The sequence below is a fragment of the Carettochelys insculpta genome, chromosome 5 (assembly GCF_033958435.1).
Source record: "Carettochelys insculpta isolate YL-2023 chromosome 5, ASM3395843v1, whole genome shotgun sequence".
Lineage (NCBI taxonomy): Eukaryota > Metazoa > Chordata > Testudines > Carettochelyidae > Carettochelys > Carettochelys insculpta.
In genome coordinates, this window is record NC_134141.1 from 115,794,113 (window position 1) to 115,810,555 (window position 16,443).

A 16,443-nucleotide genomic window follows, 5' to 3' on the forward strand; every position below is an offset into this window, starting at 1 on the left:
TGGTATGGCACTCCCAAGTGTACCACCTTCCTCCTGGTACTGGGGTGGAGCCTGTATTTGGGTGCTTAAATGGGAGCAGAGTGTCTGGAAAATCTGGCCTCAACTAAAGGTGTTGAACAGCGTTCCCTCGAATTTTCCCACCCATGGGCGTAATAAATTTTGTTATGGGCACAAAAGCAGGGGTGCTCAAAGTGGGGGGTGCTCAAAGTGGGGGGCACAACATTTTGTAAGGGGGGCACAGTGCAATCCTCTCCCTGCCCCCCTACGGCTTCTGCTGCCTCACCAGCCATCTGCTTTCTCCTGCGCAGCCTCCGTTGCTGCTGTTGCCAAGGGAGTGCCTCTGCCACCACTGGGCCAATCACAACACACAGAGACCCTGAGTCAAGCGGCGGGGACAGCTGGCGAGTTCCCAGCTTGGTAAGGTACCTTCCCACAGTCCCTCCTTGGTGCCCTCCTGGGGTCCTCCCCGAACACCTCCCCCTTCAGAACACCCCCAGTGGACCCATCACCCCTCTTCCTGAGTGCCTCCCCTGCATCCTTTCCTGTGGTCCTCCCGCAGATTGTGGGCGGGGTTGCAAAAAATGGGGCCTGATGTAAAATGTTTGCTAACCCCTGCTCTAAGGCATGTGCAGGGGTGCACCACCAGCAGAAACACATGCTGCCTGCTGTGGGTGGCTGTGGGAGTTCTGCTAATCAGCTGGGCGGCACCAGAATCTCACCTGGGCTCTCAGCTTACAGGGAACACTGGTATGGAACACTTACCTGATTTCTTCTTAAAAATCTTTCAGGTGCATAGCTGGACACCAGAACATAGAGGGGTCAGTTCTGCCCTGCTTTGTACCCCTTGCAACTCCACAAATACCTGATTACTCCTTGGGGAATTCTGTATCCAAAAACTAAAAATTGTGCACACTGTATCTTGGAATTCTGTAAAATTCTGCATGTTTCATTTGTCAGAATGGCGTAACGTATTTGTGCCGGTTTCGACTACAATTCAGGCAACAAAAAAAGATTCGGGAAAATTTTTTTGACAGGCTCCGTACCAGGTTTATTAACACAGAACTCAGAGTAATAATTCACTTAAACTACAATACAGAACTGTATTTCCCACAGCCCTCAGAAGCAGTACAGAGACTTGTGGGAGCCAGGGGAAATGCAGAAGCTGAAGCAGAGGGAAGAAATTCCCAGGAGGGAGTGTGTGTGTGAACTTGGAAAGTGGTAGAGTGTAGATGAAGAAGGATAGAACAAGTATTTGGGGGAGGAAGCAGGGAGGGATGGTATGGAAGCCTCTCCCCCTGCAGACCTTGGTGGCCCCCAAGCCTCTCTCATTCAGTCAGGCACATCTGCCTCTGTCCCCATGTGTCCCTGCACCCCTACTCAGCCACCTCTGTCCCCCCATGTGTCCCTGCACCCCATCCCCACTTACATTCAGCCCCTGCTCTAGTCTGTCCCTCCACTAGCTCTTTTGAACTCCATTCTGTGACTGCCAGCAACCCCATGTACTGAATGATGTCCATCCCTCCATGCAACTGGCCTTGTGGGAAGGCTGTTGTGAGAAGACAGCCTCTTTCTCTTCCCTATCTGCAGATGGGGCTACTCCTGCCAGGGACTGGCTGCTTTCTGCTTTGGTGCCACAGTGGTCCCAGATGGGTGAAAGGAGGAACTGCAACACCTTTCTGTTAGAGAATATATATTATCTTCTGGAAAAACAATCTCCATGGCTTCTGAATTCTCTGCATGCACAGTGGCACACAATTCCCCCAGGAGGATTATCAGGTGGGCTGCATACACTGTGTGTGTGGACAGAATTTGTGTAACCCACACACCTGCCAGGTGTGGTTCACTGGTGGCCCAGAGTTCTTTCCTCTTGAGGGGTCATATTCTGCCTTCCACCTCAATGATCCCAATTTAAAAAATCCACTGTAAACTGGATCTAACTCTAACGGTCTCATTCTGAAAAGTTCTGATCTTTTATGGAAAAGTCTATTGAATTTAATATGAATGGTGTCAACAGGGCGTTATAGAAATTGCTTTGAAACTTAATCGAAATTGAGAGAATGGATTTTTTTCTATAGGGATTTTAGGTTTCAAACATCCAATAGAATTGTTTAGTGGGTATATATGTCTCCATTAAATTTCACATGATGATTAATTTAAAAAGCCAAGAGAAGGGTATCACATCTATTATATTATGTAGGATTTTTTTCATAAGAGGAGGGTTAACTAAAACAACTTCCCATTGACTGCTGTAGAAATTGCCACTGTTTAGCACCTGTCAGGATCAGCACTTATTTTAGGAGATAAGGAGTGTTACAGTGGAATGAAATTGATGGTGAGGATGGGTGGTGTTAGCATATAAAAAAGAGATCACCCCTAGGAGGGAATGTGTCAATATCTGCCAAAACTTCAAGAAGAAGGTGCACCACAGACAGAAGGCATGGGCTTGGTGATCTCAAGAGAGGTGTCTGATGCTTAATGGGGTGGAAAGCAATATCATGATGCATCCTTACAGCCAGATTCTGCACTAAAGAGCAGAAGGTACTGATTGTGCAATGTTATGCAGCAACCGACAAGGCAGCTGTGGAATGTAAAACAGACTTCTTTGAGAAACTACGAAGTGGTGTGTACCAGAAAGCAAAGAAAGATATCTTGATTTTGATGGGCCACTTCAGTGTGAAAATAGGAAGCATGAATACAGGCAGAAAACAGACCATGGGAAAAGAAGGCTTAGGCAACATGAATTAAATTGGAGAACACTTCCGTGACTTTTATTCCTTCAGCAGATTGGTGATAGGCGGTAGTGCTTTTCCCACACAAAAGAATCCATAAAGTCATTTGGGTTTCACCGGACCACCAGTCAGAAAACCAGATTGATCACATCTGTATCAGCAGTTCTTTCAGAAAGTAGATGCAGGACATCTGTGCTAGAAAAGGAGAAGGTGTAGATTCAGACCACCATCTGGTCATGATAAAACTCAAGTTCAAGCTTATGAGGTACACCACAAAAGTGACCACGCTGGGACTGAGATTCAACATGGAGCAACTGAAAGATGTAGAGACAAGAGCTAGTTTCCAAGTGGAGCTGTCCAACAAATAAGCACTTCTGACAAACTTCATCCTGAAAGAGGCTACCGGGGAACACAGCAAAACAGCCTTGAAAGAGACCTGCGATAAAACATTGGCAAAAAAGACAAGATGTCACAAAGAATGAATCACAGCAGAAACTCTGAGAAATGTGAAGGAATGAAAGAACAGAAAAGCAGTGGTTAACAACAGCAAAACAAGAGCAGCCAAGGTGGAAGCTCAGAGACTGTATTCAGAAGCCAACAGAGAAGTTAGAAAGGCCGTAAAATGGGACAATAAGAACTTTGTGGAAAACCTTGCATAACAAGTGGAACAAGCTGCAGGATGGAGAATCCTGAAAGAGCTGTATGACATCACATGGAAGCTAACTGGGCCACCATGTACAATAGATCAGCCAGCATAGGATAAGGAGTGGGAGGTGCTAACAAACCCAAGTGAGCAGTTCAGTAGCTGGAAGGAACACTTTGAAGAGCTACTGAACCGCCCTGCCCACGTGGAACCTCCGGAGTTACCACCTGCAAATATACTGCTGCAAATGAAGAGCAATACCAACAGACCTATAAAAGAAGAAATCAGAAAAGCCATTGCCTATCTGAAAAGTGGAAAAGCACCTGGTCCAGACAGCATCCCCCCAGAAGCAATCAAAGCGGGTAGTGAGACATCCGTCAACATAATTATAACCTATTAAAGAAAATGTGGGACACTGAGGATATCCCACAAGACTGGAAACGTGGCTACCTTACAAAGCTTCTAAAGGAAGGCAACCTGAAGGAATGCAAGAACTGGAGGGGCATCACGTTATTGTCTAGTCTAGGAAAAGTATTCAATAGGATTCTCTTGGAGAGAAGGAAGACAGAAATTGATAGACAGCTCATGGAAGAACAGACTGAATTCCAAAGCAAGATATCTTGGACTGACCACATAACAACTCTCATAGAACACTCACTTGAGTGGAATTCCCTGCTGTACATAACCTTCATAGACTTCGAAAGAGCCTTTTAGAGCTTTGATGGAGACACTTTGTGGAAGCTGCTGCAACACCGAGGCAACTCTTCCAAAATTATTAACCTGCTCTGTTCAGTGTATGAACATGCCAAGTTGTTCGCAATGGTGTCTTGACAAATCTTTCAGCGTACTCCCAGGAATGCGGCAAGAGTGCCTATTGTCACCTTTACTGTTCTTGATCACAATGGATTGGATTATGAACAGGACAGCAGATGGCCATCAATGAGGGATTCAGTGGACGCTTTTCAAACTGCTAGAGGACATTGATTTTGCTGAAGATGTTGCCCTCCTTTCACACCAACATGAAAGCATCGAAGAAAAGGTCACAACACTAGACAAAACCACCTCAATGACTGGACTGAGCATTAACAAGGGAAAGACAAAGACAATGAGGCTCAACCAGTTCAACAACACTACCACATCACTCTGGGATGGGATGTTCTGGAAGATGTGGAGCAGTTCACCTATTTCGGGAGTATTATGGGCACAGAGGGAAGAACAGATAAGGATATCAGTGCCAGGATAGAGGAAGCAACAGCTGCATTCAAGACTCTTGATCCCATATGGAGTTCACAAATAATACCTTTGAAGACAAAGCTGCAGGTGTTCAACACAAATGTGAAAAGTGTGTTCTTGTAAGGACGTGAGACCTGGCATATTAAAAAAGTCTTCAAATCGCAAGCTAGAGACATTCATAAACAGATGCCTCACATACATCCTTCACATCAAATGGCAAGACCTTGTCACAAATGAGAAGCTTTGGAACAGTGCAGGACAAGAACCACTTGACGTTCAAATCAAGAGTAGAAAGTGGGGATGGCTAGGCCAAACTCTCAGAAAACCATCATCCAGCATAGTCCATCAAGCTCTCCAATGGAACCCGCAAGGAAAACGCAAAAGAGGAAGACCTCAGATGATGTGGAGAAGGTCTACTGAGATTGAAGGACAACAGCTGTGATATTCCTGGAGTCTGCTAGAAATTTAGTCCCAAGACAGAATGAAGTGGAGGAGGCTCAGAGTACACGGGTTTAAGTCAAGGAATCTACCAACTCATGTTGCATTATTGTGTTATAGTCTATAGAGTATGTTAATACAACATGAGTTGGTAGGTACTGGTACAGATACACTCCCTCTAGGAATGTTCTGTTTTTTGAAAGGTGAAATATGGTAACCGTAAGGATGAGGATTTGGCTTCACAGTTCTGAATTGGCATCCATCAGTACTGCAAGACAGGTCCTATTCTCATTCTGGCACAACAGTATATAGTGACATTTCCAGATCAAGGGTTGAGGGTTTTGACTGGGCTGTGTTCTGTTTTCACAGCCTTCATTACAGATGCTGTGTGCTGTGTTGTTTTTTAAAAAAAGAAATTACAGGTCACTCCCTCGTAAATCATAGTGGGGAGAGGGGATGAAGCTTCCCAAACAGGAGCCTTGCTACAGTTTCCTGTGTGAAGAGAAAAGAGATGAATGCACGTTGAAAAGGGCAGAGCAGGGAAAGAGGAGGGGTCGAGGCAAAAGAAAGGGTGCGAGTCTGCATTAAACATCAGCTTTGCAATTAGCTATTCTTTCACATCCCCTTTCAGGCTTGGGATTTTCTTGAATTAAACAAGCAGCTAAATTCATTCGCTCTGTGTTCTTAATGGCTGCTTTCAAAGCTTTGAATGTAATTGACACAAAGATGTCGGAGGTCAGATGGTGGTTTTCCAATTGCCTGCTTTATTAAGTTGTTGTAAAATAATCCTCCTCACAGTGGGACTAAACCACAGAAGAGCTCCTCCCTGCTGTGTACATGCGGAGTGTTGATCTGCATGCTTTCAGCTACGCAGGTAAAGCCTCCTGCAAGGAGTGGGTTGCACAACATTTGAGCAGCAAATTCAGCTATAGGGCATTCCTAATTCAAAATAAGTGGCCACACAAAAGGTTTACACCAGTTTAACTAAATCAGTTTCTCAACCAATTTAGTTCCAAAGGCACAACTTTAGTAGTCCTCAGTGAGACCAGAACCAGGCCCCATATATGCAGGATGGAGGGTTAAGAATATCAACTCCATATTGAGGTAGATTGTATGTAACTCCGTTCGATTCAGTTCTTATCTCCTTTACACAGCCTTAACTCCAGAATATTTACAGCCATTCAAAAGCAGTCAGAATCAGAGCTTTTGGCTGGAAGTGGGTTCTTATGACTCAGCGGCTACGTCTACCCTAGCCCCAAACTTCGAAATGGCCACGCAAATGTCCATTTTGAAGTTTACTAATGAAGCGCTGAAATGTATATTCAGCGCTTCATTAGCATGTGGGCAGCCGTGGCACTTTGAAATTGATGCACCTCGCTGCTGCGCATCTCGTCCCGACGGGGCTCATTTTCGAAAGGACCCCACCTACTTCGAAGTCCCCTTATTCCCATCAGCACATGGGAATAAGGGGACTTCGAAGTAGGCGGGTTCCTTTGGAAAAGGAGCCCTGTTGGGATGAGCCGCGCGGCGGCGAGCCGCATCAATTTCGAAGTGCCGCAGCCGCCCGCATGCTAATGAAGCGCTGCATATGCATTTCAGCGCTTCATTAGTAAACTTCGAAATGGCCATTTGCGTGGCCATTTCGAAGTTTGGGGCTAGTGTAGACACTGCCAGCGTGTCTTAGCTAACAGATATTTTTGAGCATAAGCTTTCGTGGGCAAAGACCCGCTGCATCTGATGAAAGAGGTCTGTGCCCACAAAAGCTTATGCTCAAAAATATGTTAGTTTAGAAGGTGCCATACGACTTCCCTTTGTTTTTGTGGATACAGACTTACATGGCTACCTCTCTGATACGTGTCTTAGCTGCGGGCTGTATCCCCTGGCATACACTAGCTACAGCTCCATTTGTGAGGTGAGGATGTGGTCCTGTGTTTCCAGCCCATCAGAAACAACGGGCGATGCCTCCAGTTAAATGAGAACTCATTTGGGCCTTATGGTCAGAACTCTGCATTGTGGGGAAGAGGTGGAGGTGTACATCCCCCATGGGGCTGCTAGCAGGCACAATACCTACTGTTTACTGCTACACCTCATAAGCAAGTACCGTGTGCATTCCTCGCTAGAGCTGGCCATGACCCCTCCCTTTTTAATGCTAGCCTCAAGCCAGGTCTACATTAGACCAAAAATATGCAATTCTATATTAGATCTAAAATATGCAATTCTAGCTATGACAAATACATACCTGGAGTTGGTGTATCTCAGATCGATTTTTTTTTCTGGCCATCTGCACAGCAGGACGTCGATGGGAGAAACTCTCTTATCAACTGGCCTTACTCCTCGTGATAATGAGGAGTACCCGGGCCAACTGTAGAGCCATGGTGGTGTGATTTAGTGCATCCCCACTCGGCACGCTAAATCGAACCCTGGAAGGAGTCAGGTTTCTGGTAAGTATAGATATACCTTCATATTGGGATACCAGAACTAGGACTGAATTGTAGAAAGTGCCTAAGAGAGAGTGCAATGGGAAAGAGTCGACTTGTACCCTTCCCCCCTGCACTGGTGCAAGAACGGGCCACACCCGCCTCTTAACTTATTTCTGAAAGCAAAAGTGATTACATATTGCACAGCGTCAGCAGAGCCAGAGGCTAACCACACATTGATTCATGTACCTTCCGGGCTTTTAATGAGCTGTGCGATGTGACAAGACATTAAAAAAATCTCCCAGTGAGTGGAAACTGCATAGAAGGAACAAGGCAGCCTTCTCTTAGCCTCGCACCCCACAGAGCAAGTGTTGTGAGAGACGGCCACATGAACTGGACCTCCAGCTCTGCTTCTCAGAATTCTTCATGAGTCGTCGTTGAGACTTCAACACAGCCGATTATTCCTCAATTTGTTACAACCTGAAAATAAAGACAGATAAAGGCAAAATGTTCTGGGAAGAATGCCAAGCCAAAGGCATTAAATTATTAAGTGATCTGTATCTGGATAATGGATTTACACCCTTTAACTACTTTTAGGGAAAAAAAATAATGTTTTCAAGGCCAGTTTGGGAATTTCTTTAGAAACAGAACCATCCCTTCCTTTTTATTTTATTGGTATAATAATATATAAAACCCCTATAATGGAACCCTGTAAGAGAATATAATCTGCAAATGTCTATATAGGAACTGGAAATTAATAATGTGAAATGATCAACGTATTTTTAAAGGCACTTACAAGTCACTGTGTATTGGGAAAGGTACAACTATTCATCAAAGTAAAGGCTGGGGATAAAATAATTAGAAATCACACAACCATAGCAAGGGAAGATTAGTGCTAAAATTAGAAGCCGTAAAGTTGTTTTTAGACTATATTTCAGTCTGAGCAGAGTGTTTTATTGTATGGTGTTATTTAAGAACAGGCAGAGCAAGAGGTATGAATTGTCCAGATTTAGTTGTGGTAGGATAAGAGTTCTATTGACATTTTTATTTCAGATGATCTATGATTGAAATCCTGGGATGTCATGTAATTTAATTATTTTTCCAATGTTTGGTCTTGAGGGGAGGTAGAATGGTTTCTCTTGGCTTCAGGAGGGCTAGGTTCAGTGCTTGGTGATGCCACAGATTTCTTTTGTAACCTTAGGCAAGTCACTTAATCTCTTTGTACCAAAGTTTCCTCTGTGTAAAGACGGATGAAGATAATACATTATTTCTCCCACCCCTTGTGTATCTTTGTGCAGAAACTGCCACTTGCTGTGTTTGGACACCAGGAGATCGCTGATCCCATTTGAGTTTCTGTGTGCTATTGTAAATACTGCTACTGATAATGAGGCGGCTCTCATTTACATTGATTTTATATGTATGTTACTCCATGGACTTCAATAGACCGACATCTGATTTACACCAGTGCCAGTGGGCTCAGAATAAAGCTTATTGACTGGTATCGTGGACAGCTGTTTACAATGTTTCCCATTTCAGAAAGTTTCTGTTTCTTATAGCTGAATCCTGTGGGACAAGCCTTTAATTTTTGGGGACTATAAAACCTTTCATAGATTCTAGATTATAAAGCCAGGAGAAAACATTGTGATCATCTGCTCTGACTTCCTCCCAAACTCAGGGCATGGAACTTCCCCCAGAACAATTTCTAGAGCAGAACTTTTAGAACACAAAAGCCCGGTCTTGATTTAAAACTTGCCACTGATAGCAAATCTATCATGACTCTTGGTAAATTATTTCACTGGTTATGCTTGCTCTCAAAAATGTGTACCATGCTTCTAGTCTGAATTTGCCCAGCTTCACATGGGGAATTAGGTGTAACATTTTAACAAGAGGATAGACACTCTGCATTGGGAATGGTATTTCAAAGGGGTCTTAGCTATTTAGGATCCTGTCAGGTAAAGCCAGCAGAACTGAGTAGGTGAAAAGTCCTCCTCCACTCCTTCCGATGTAATGGCTTTTGATCTTTATATCCTTGCACCACTCCTTGTTTGTACACTAGGGAGTGGCACTAGCTTGTTAGTGCTGGGTGGGGAGGATAGATTGGGAGGGGTGCTAGGAAGTAAGGAAAAACTGCCAACTGGCATAATGCAGAAGCTAAAATCATAGCCTCCCAGTTCCAAGGTTAAAAAAAATCAGCAAAGAAATGCATGAAATCTTAATCTCCAGTAACTGTAACTTGTAGCTTCTTTTTCAGAGAGCCAAGGACTGATGTCCAGGAGCAGGTTCACAGGCATTTCTGTATCTACCTCCCATGCACAGTTACTGCAACAGCACATGCAGTCCCATGATTTGCACTTCCAGTTGGGGAGCGCAGACCCATCTCTGCAGAGCTGTCCTTAGCCAGATGCTGAATATGCAGTTGCGTAGGGCACACAAAAAATTGGGATACTACTGAGTCTTAATGTCCACCCACGCTCCTCTTCTGTTCTGTGGTTTTGCTTCCTCTGGAGGGGATCGAGTTAATTTAACAGTGAAGAAGCCAGCCAGACCTATTAGCAGAACATCGAACCTGTGAAAGAGCCATTGAAGTGGCAATGAAGCCACTTAACAGGTGTTTGCCAACCCCAGGTCTATACTGTCAGTTTCTGCATTTACTGGGTGGTAAGCCTCACCCTTCCTGACTGAGCTAACCTTGTTATCCCCAGCCTTGCTCTGGCTTATTTATACCTGGCCCTGCAGATTTCCATGACCAGCATCTGATGAAGTGAGTCTGTGCTCACAAAAGCTCATGCTCAAAACTTTTCTGTTAGTCTATAAGGTACCACAGGACCCTTCGTTGCTGCATTTACTGTGTTAGTCAAGAGGACCTTAGTCTAAAATTTGTTTTAAAACTATTTCATGAGTGTGTTGCTGAAGACTTTAAAATCACACCTCTAAAAATTGTGTCTCCCACCCCCTGCCCCAGCTGCCATCGGGCATGGGCACCAGTGTAGAGGTATTGCATAGGGCCCCATGAATCCTAGGGATGGCCCTGCATTTTATGTATGTCAGTCATGGTGTGTATGCGCAGTCCATCACAGTGTGCTTAGATTTCCAGAAAGCCTTTGACAAGGTCCCTCACTCAAGGCTCTTCAATAAAGTAAGTTGTTATAGGATAAGGGGGAAGGGCCTCTCATGGACTGACAATTGATTAAAAGACAGGAAACAAAGGGTGGGAATAAATGGTCAGTTTTCAGAATGGAGAGTGGTAACGAGCGGTGACCACCAGTGGTCTGCACTGGGAGCAATCCAATTCATCCTATTTGTAAATGATATGAAGAAAGGGGTAAACAGTGAGATGACAAAATTTGCAGATGATACTAAACTGCTCAAGACGGTTAAGAACAAAGACTGGGAAGGGCTTCAGAAAGCTCTCACAAAACTAAGTGATTGGGCAACAAAATGGCAATGAAATTTAATGGTGGTCAATGTAAAGTAATGGATGTTGGGAAAAATAATCCCAACTATGCATACAAAATGATTGGAAGTAATTTAGCTATAACTACTCAAGAAAGAGATCTTGGAGTCATTGTGGATAGTTCTCTAAAAACATCCACTCAACGTGCAGCAGCAGTCAAAAAAAGCAAACAGAATGTTAAACATCATTAAAAAGAGAGAGAATATCTTATTGCTTCTATATAAATCCGTGGTACGCCTACATCTTGAATACTGTGTACATATGTGGTCACCTCATCTCAAAAAAGCTATATTGGTATTGGAAAAGGTTCAGAAAAGGATAACAAAAATGATCAGGGGTTTGGAATGGGTGCCGTATGAAGAGAGATTAAAAAGGCTGGGACTTTGCAGCTTAGAAAAGAGGAGTCTAAGCGTGGATATGATAGAAGTCTGTAAAATCATGGCTGGTGTGGAAAAAGCAAATAAGGAGAAGTGATTTATTTGATCCCAGGATATAAGAACTAGTGGTCACCGAATGAAATTAATGGGCAGCAGGTTTAAAACTCACAAAAGGAGTTTCTTCACACAGAGCACAGTTTTTGCCAGAAGATGTTTGGAAGACCAGGACTTGAACAGGGTTCAAAAAAGAGGTAGATAAACTCATTAAGGTTAGGTCCCTCGGTGGCTATTAGCCAGGATGGGTAGGAATGGTGTCCCTAGCCTCTGTTTGATTTAGGCTGGAAATGGATGACAGGAGAGGGGTCATTCACTGATTACCTGTTTTGTTCACTCCCTCTGGAGCATCTGGCATTGGCCACTGTTAGAGGACAGGATACTGGATTAGATGGACCTCAGGTCTGACCCCGCATAGCCATTATATTTGTATTCATAAGGGTGTCACTCTGCAGTATGTGAACAGTCCCACTGAGTTCAGAATTCCATAAAACTGCTAAGTAGAATTATCCCTCACTGACTTCAATGGGACATCTCACCTCCCTACATGTGTCTTTATGCTTTGCTGGATGAAGCCCTTATGCTCTAAAAGGTAGACACAAAAAAGGTAGAGTTCAGTGGGAAAAGCCAGAGGTGGAGAAGAATTAATAGTTTGAGGAAAGAGAAGTTTTTGTTTTGCTTTTTTTTAAATGAAAGTTAGGTAACATGGAGAACAGCTAAGTGCCCATGTTGGTTGCATAGTGAACCAAACACTAGCCTGATGCTATCATCCACTGCAGTAGGTGTATATTTTGTTTTGTGTATAGCCTCTGTTGGAGAAGGGCAGGGGAACATATTAGCTAGATGGTCGCTAAGCACCAAGCAGTTGCTCTTGGCATTGGGCTCATTCAGTGAGATCCAAAACACAGCCTGGTTTGGAACGAGGGCTTGTGTAATGCGTGGCTGCCAGCCTGTGAGTTTCTTCGAGAAACATCGGGGCGGTCCTGCGTTAGCAGAGGGGAGAGCAGGTGTTTCTCCAGCCTGGCTGTGGTAAAGCTGTTGACAATGGGGTTGTGATTTATTTATTTGTTTTGCTTCACAAGAACTTGTCTTCCACCAGAGTCGGGCCTTCAGACTGTACGTATCTGATACAAAAGTTGCCTGTTTCCAAATTGAGACCGATAGCTGTTGTCAAACCCTCTCGACGCAGCTCACTTGTCTGCATTAGTAACTTACCTGCTCTCAGCCTCTACAAGCCCAGAACGTCAGGCGGTCCACTGACTATGCCCTCACACCTGCCTCCTCCCATTTGCAACTGGAGATTCATGGGAACATCTCAGCTTGAGCCAGTGATCCAGGAGGACAGTAGCAGCCCTCTCTAAGGTACCCTGGACGCCACATTCTTAGGGTGCTTTACATTAAACCTGGCCCATTGAATTGCAATGGACTGGAGGCCTGTGCAGAGGTGATGTGTGCCGTGGGAGATGCCAGGAGAACCCAGTGGCACTGTGCACCAGCAAAATGGTGTTGTTACCGACATTACTGTTTATTTTATTTGTTAGGTCTGCACTGTCCTGACTCATGGGCATAGGCATGGCTCTCCAGGCTACCTAGAGGTCACCATGATCCAGCTTTCTACCTGTTGGCTTACTGTCACCAGGTATCAGTGGGGTGCCTTGAAGCTCAGCTCAGATAGACATCACCAGACTTGGGCCTGAATTGGTTGAACACCAGAGCTCCTGACTGGTCTGCTCCCATTATTAAAGGCAGAAGGAGGAACAGGGAGCTAACCCAGTGCTGCCAGATCCTGTCTCCTGACCTGAGCCTCTGGCTTCCTGACTCGATCTGATTCCCGGTATCTCACTCTTGATTCCAGAGTTCAGCTCCTAGTTCTGAATCCCAGCAGCTGTGTGGCCCTACACAAACTATTAGGCCCAGCCACCTGTCTTCTGGTCCTGACAACAACCATGGGCTTATCTCTGTGGGGGTTGTGGCTCTGAGGACAGCCCCTGGTGTTGAAGGGCCAGATGGTGGCTGTTCCCTAAACAACTCTACAAGGGGAAGGACACTCTTCCTCTGCCCTCTTACATCCTCCAGCGGAAGACAGCTAGTGGCTTCAGTGGAGTAACACAGAAGAATCAAGACCTACCTGATAGTGCCAGTGGACGATGTAAAGCCACAGACACTTATTTTCATGAATTCGGGATGCAGTCACATACCTTTCAAGTGGATTACCACCATGCAGGCGTAGCAGCAAGTGTCAGGACAAGCAGCCTCATTGCAGGTCATCCAGGTGCTCTTTAACTCATCCTGCTGTGTTCTAAAAGCAGGTGCAGAGGCAGTGGTGTTAAGTATAAGCCAATCAATTTTTCCCTTGGGCGGAAGAGAGGAGAAGGTGCTCTGTGCAGAGCAAGTACAGCAAGGTTGCAACATTTGCGAGTTTAACATTCACGAATTCAATTATTCATGGATGCTGGATTCCTCTGTGTGATACCGGCAGAGGAAGGTGTCTCATCTGGCCCCTCCATCATGGGTCCCCCAAAGCCCCCTGCTGGCCATCACTCCAGGTGGGGGTCCCGCTCCAGCATATGTGGCAGTTGCAGTGGTGCCGACATGACCCATATCACAGTGGCAGCTGCCAGTCCCGGCCCAGCCTATATAAAGTGGGGCACCCGACCCTGCCTACAGCTAGGGGCACAGCCTGGCCACTGACCGACTTCCCACGGCCCCGCTGCCAGGCTCCTCCTGCCTCTACTGCTGCCTAGAGCTGCCCGGGAGCCTGCCAAATTCCACTCCCCCAGCCAGGGTAAAATGGGATAATATTATGTATGTGAAATGATATCCTCAAAATTCAGCATTGGTGAGGGTTTTCAAAACCAAACCCTCGCAAATGTTGCGATCCCACTGTGTTCACTAACAAACATTAGGGATGGGCTGAAGAGATGGATGATTCAGTTTAAGGCTTGGGTACAGATAAGGTAGAGTCAAGATCATCTGCAACCAAAACCTTGTAAGGGCACCAGCTAGTTCATGACATGGACTGGAGAATAGTCATGTTCCAGCTGTAATTCTCATTTAGACCATAGCCATCAGGGATCCATATGTGTGTATCAAGCAGTGACTTGATTGCAGTGTGTAAGTACTTTCACAGTGAGAAATATGGCATACTAAAAGACTCTTCAATGTAATACAGGTTGAACCTCTCTAATCTGGAACTCTCTCGTCGGCAACATCCATAATCTGGCATGATTTTACTTAGCTGGACAACCACTTATCATATGCGTGACCAAGTTTCCCACAGTCCCTAAAGTTTGTTTCCAGCCACCAGTCCTGGCTCTCAGTGGTCTGTGTTGTTATTTAGCTGTAATTTACCCCTAAATGTTGTCTAAGAGCCCAGTAAGCAGTGGAAATGTTGGTAATGTGCTAGGCCATACTGGCCTCCCATGGTCCAGCATATTCTTTCATCTGGCACCAGTTAGGTCCCACAGATGATGGATTAGAGAGGTTCAACCTGTAGAGAAATGCATAACAAGAACCAAATGGCTGAAAGTTTCAAGCCAGAGAAATTTCTGTTGGAAATGGCACAATTTTTTTTTTTACGCTGAGTGTGATTAAACATTGAAAGCTAATAAAGGGAAGTAGTGATTTTTCCATCTCTTGATAGCTTCAGCTCAAGACTGGATGCCTTTCTGGAAGATACGCTTTTTCAAACCACAAATTATGGGACTCAATGCAGGCATTACTGGGAGATGTTACTGGCTGCCACCGATATACAGAAAGCCAGATTAGCTCATGTAATGATCCCTGTTAGCCTTAAAGTCTGTGTATCTATGTATATTCACATGACCTCTGCATATCTTGGGCATCAACCTCTAGATAGCCAGTGTCCAGCATTGGCTTGGACAACTCATTTGATCTCTCTGCACTTTAGCACCCCACCTTGTAGAATAGTAACAATACCACTTTCCTCTCTCCAAACACTGAATCCTCCTCTGTGCCTGTACGAAGACTCCCTTCCTGGGCCATCATCCTGGTTGGTGTTTCTTGGCACTTTTGTCTTAGCATGATTCTCTTACGTACTTTTCATTGAGTTAAGTTTGACAAAATTGAGTTATTGCCACTCACACATCTCATAAAACTGGAAGAGAGACCTTGAGAGGTCATCTAGTCTAGTCCCCTACCCTCTTCGCAGGACCAAGCACCATCTGTGACTTCTATTTGCCCCGATCCCTAAATGGCCTCCTCAGGAATTGAGCTCACAACCCTGGGTTTAGCAGACCAATGCTCAAACACACTTGAAAGAATTTTTCTGCTAAGTGATGGCATAACCACTAAAATGGAATTTTAGGGGCCTTTAAAAAGTGGGTGTGGCAGAGCTTTGCTAATTCAAGCTAATGACTCCCCGCACAATACTGAATTATGGGAACGAGTGGATGCCTTCAAGAGATATAGATAAAAGAGACATAACAAAACACCCTGTATTGTAATATCAAACAGAGCAGAACTTGGTCTTATGGAATACCTTTCATATTCAGTGTATTTGAAAGCACTTTACCAAGTAATGAGCAGAATGCTGACTGTGTGGCCAAATGGAGCATTCATTATGCGTTTAACAATAGCGCACGCGCACCCTTTAGAAGAAAACCTGTCTCGCTGGGAGAGGGACTATTAGACATTGTGGTTATCCAGAGTACCTTTTTTAAAAAAAATACCATTAGATCCTTAGCATGCATTTGGACAGCCACCAGAGATGGCCAAAAGGGGCTTCAACTGAATGTCTTCCTTGATGGCTGTATGTACAAGGATATCAATGTACATGCATATCAGTGGATCCTTGTGAACATCCCAGTGTGAGAGGGGCTTAGCTGTGAATTTTTCAAGGTTGTATTGTCTCATAAAAGGATGAGACTGAAGGTAAGAAGTTTGTGCCAGGGTTGATGTGACTAAGAGAAGGTTGTGGATGTATGTGATACAAACCCGTAAACAGGCAGATGAAATGTCGGGAGTGGACAATGGAGGCTAGATCTTTTTTTGCCAGAAGCTGGGAGTGAATGACAGAGGTTGGATCACACAGTGATTTAAATTGGGCCAACAGAGGTTCAGGTTGAGCATAGTTAAA

General features: G+C 44.8%; 1 protein-coding gene across 1 annotated transcript in view; it reads left to right on the forward strand.

Annotated features, from left to right (window-relative positions):
• The first annotated feature begins 306 nt into the window (after window positions 1-306).
• The window catches only part of ZBTB7C (zinc finger and BTB domain containing 7C), a 173,344-nt gene continuing 157,207 nt past the window's right edge, over window positions 307-16,443 (forward strand). The window contains exon 1 of the mRNA XM_074994354.1: window positions 307-417. The gene's annotated coding sequence lies outside the window, so the exon portion shown is untranslated. The remainder of the gene's footprint in view (window positions 418-16,443) is intronic.